This window comes from Sapajus apella, unplaced genomic scaffold, assembly GCF_009761245.1.
Source record: "Sapajus apella isolate SASKATOON/1434 unplaced genomic scaffold, GSC_monkey_1.0 scaffold16, whole genome shotgun sequence".
In the NCBI taxonomy this organism is placed as follows: domain Eukaryota; kingdom Metazoa; phylum Chordata; class Mammalia; order Primates; family Cebidae; genus Sapajus; species Sapajus apella.
Genome location: NW_022436956.1, coordinates 18,060,213 through 18,063,948, shown reverse-complemented (window position 1 = coordinate 18,063,948; position 3,736 = coordinate 18,060,213).

The window sequence follows — 3,736 nt, the reverse complement described above, 5'->3', positions numbered from 1 at the left end:
TTTGAGACGGAGTTTCACTCATGTTACCCAGGCTGGAGTGCAATGGCGCAATCTCGGCTCACCGCAACCTCCGCCTCCTGGGTTCAGGCAATTCTCCTGCCTCAGCCTCCTGAGTAGCTGGGATTACAGGCATGCACCACCATGCCCAGCTCATTTTTTGTATTTTTAGTAGAGACGGGGTTTCACCAGGTTGACCAGGATGGTCTCGATCTCTTGACCTCACGATCCACCTGCCTCGGCCTCCCAAAGTGCTGGGATTACAGGCTTGAGCCACCGCGCCCGGCCTAGCCTGTAGCCTTTTTAACCAAACAATTTAACCTCACAGTCCTGGGCTGGCCCTCATGACAACACACAGCAGCAGCTGCCGTCCTAATACTCCTAAAATCCTTCAAAATCACAGGCTATGCCCCATTTACCCTCTAGCTCTCACAACCTCCAAAGTTTTCCCTTTACACCTCACACACTTACTTTCAGCCCCTCGCCTTCTCCACCTTTATGCCGTCACCCCTACTACTTAAACCACACCTCAAAAAGTCTGTTTCTATTATTTTCTGTCTAACTGTGCTCAAATTCACTGTACTCATTTACTTTTACATGCCCTGCTTTTGTTTAAGTTGCGGGTTTACACGTTTCCTCCAGGCAATTACAGCTAATATTTCACTCTTAATGTGGCTCCTGTTCTCTGCTCAAACCCAATCTTGTTCATAAAAGTAAGTGGTTGCTTATATATACCACACACTTCCTCATACACCATGAAAACAAAAGCTCTCCCTCCACACAGCTAACCTTCTCTTATACCATCTTTCTCCTTTTTTTTTTTTTTTTTTTTTTTTTTTTTTTTTTTTTTTTTTTTTTTTGAGACGGAGTTTTGCTCTTGTTACCCAGGCTGGAGTGCAATGGCGCAATCTCGGCTCACCGCAACCTCCGCCTCCTGGGTTCAGGCAATTCTCCTGCCTCAGCCTCCTGAGTCGCTGGGATTACAGGCACGTGCCACCATGCCCAGCTAATTTTTTGTATTTTTAGTAGAGACGGGGTTTCACCATGTTGACCAGGATGGTCTCGATCTCTTGACCTCGTGATCCACCCGCCTCGGCCTCCCAAAGTGCTGGGATTACAGGCTTGAGCCACCGCGCCCGGCCAATTTCTCCTTTTCTTATTTAAACCCTGTGCTTTTCCAGTTAATCTCTCAATTCCCACAAAATCGTATATAAGCAATAACCAGTCAATACGACAAATGCTCCTTCTAACAACCCCCCAATATTACCCCTTTCCCCAAAATCTCCTAGCAGTCTAACTTCTATCCCATTTTTAGGTTTCCACCCTGGCCCTAATCCCACTCGAAGAGGCCTTGAGAAACTTCACCCCTACCCCCTAAAACCTGTTATCATCCCCTCTTCTCTAATTCTTCCTCTCTTTATATAAAAAGACACGTATGTCTGGTCTCCATATGCAAGCCTGGAGCCTGAAAGTCTGAAGTCCTGCTTGCCTTGGCTGATGTCTCCCACCCACTGCCTGCATTCACCCTTGTCCCTGATCGCCCAGTGGAGCTTCCCCGGACAAGCCCCTCACCCAACCCGGCCATCTTAACTGTTCTTGTGATAATGTAAATATCTCTCACCCAACTGTGCCATTGTAACTGAACTCGTGGTCATGTATACTCCTTGCCCCAACTCCCTACCACTGTAACTGAACTTACTCTGCAACATCCCCGCACCCCAAAAAACTACCCAAACCTATAAAACCAGCTCCTATCCCACTGCCCTCTGCTAATGCCCTTTTTGGCCTTAGCCCACCTGCACCCGGGTGAATAAACAGCCATGTTGCTCACACAAAGCCTGTTTGGAAGGTCTCTTCATTCAAAGTGCGTATTTTTCAACAGTAGTAATTTTACTGGAGTGAATTGGATGTTAAAATTCCTGAATTGCAGGATTCTGTGGATTTATCCATGGAGAATAATAATTCGAGCCGATTTTCTTCTGTTATCAATATATTTCCGGGCTGCCTCTCTATTTTTTTTTTTTTTTTTTTTTTTTTTTTTTTTTGCCTTACACTATCCACCTGGAGATGGGCTGCCTTTTATTTTTTTTGAGAGGAAATTTCACTCTTGCTGCCCAGGCTAGAGTGCAAGGGCGTAATCTCGGCTTACCGCAAACGCCGCCTTGCAGGTTCAAGCAATTCTCCTGCCTCAGCCCCCTGAGTAGCTGGGATTATAGGTATGTGCCACTATGCCCAGCTAATTTTGTATTTTTAGTAGGGACGGGATTTCACCATGTTTGTCAGGCTGGTCTCAAACTCCCAACCTCAGGTGATCCGCTGCCTCGGCCTCCCAAAGTGCTGGGATTACAGGCTGAGCCACTGCACTGTGCCAATCTTGGATTATGTATACCTAAAGTAATACACACTCAGTACCACTTGACAGCACAGGTTAGTTGAAAAATTATTTGACCTCTCTTGACATTTTAGGGTCCCAGGGTTTCACGATATTTTTATTTTTTATTTTTTTTATTTTTTGAGACAGAGTCTTGTTGTGTTGCCAGGCGCCAGGTGCCAGGCGCCAGGCTGGAGTGCAATGGTGCGATCTCACTCACTGCAACCTCTGCCTCCCAGTTTCAAGCAATTCTCCTGCCTCGGCCTCCACAGTAGCTGGGATTACAGGCGCGCACCACCACGCCCAGCTAATTTTTGTGTGTGTTTATATATACATATATATATATATACATTTTTTTTTTTTCCAGACAAAGTCTTGCTCTGTTGCCAGGCTGGAGCACAGTGGCGCAATCTCGGCTCACTGTAACCTCCGCTTCCTGGGTTCAAGTGATTCTTCCGTTTCACCCTCCCAAGTAGCTGGGACTACAGGCGCGTACCAAACGCCTGGCTAATTTTTGTATTTTTAGTAGAGATGGGGTTTCACCATGTTGGTCAGGATGGTCTCGATCTCTTGACCTCTTCATCTACCCGCCTCGGCTTCCCAAAGTCTGGGATTACAGGGGCGAGTTACCGCGCCCGGCCTTCACGGTATTCTTAACAAGTTTTGTCATCAAAATCAACACCCTTGATCAGTTCAAGAGACCTGGAAGTCTCTGCCTATTCACCAGCATAGAGCTGAGATCCTTCAAGGGCCAGCCAACCGCTGCCTTACTATAAGCCCGAGCACAGCTCTTGTCTCCCCTCTCTACTTTTATAGATCCTGCATTTATTTAGCACATAATCTTTTCAATTTTGACTTGTATGTCTTCCCCTAAACTGGATGGAGGATCTTTTAAGGAAAAGCTTGGGGTTTGTCATTCCCCTATGTATCACCTTAAGAGGCGGTCACCCAAAATCTCTACATTCATCATAGAAACAGAAATTCCACTAATAAATGGTCCTTGGTCCGCTATTTCCCTCCCACTTTCAGCAGTCTGGTTTATTCCATGGGTGGAGGAGGAAGCGGTTGGCAGAGTGTGAAGGGAATGGCGTCAGTATGAGTTCACGCCACATTGCCCCAAATGCCAGCTCCACACTGCGGTGGCACGAACGCAGGATTGAGCGATGCAGCTGGAGTAAAGAGAGAGGCCCACGTCGCTCAGACTCCACGTAAGAGGTGGGTAAGCGCAAGAACAAAGCAGAGGACCCGGCGGGGCGTGGCAGGACACCTGGGCGCACACCGCCAGCGCCCTGGAGCGCGAGGGCGGGGAGAGAGGAACCACGCTGAGGCGCGGCGGGATGGGGGCGGGACTTCCGGAATTCATTTGCC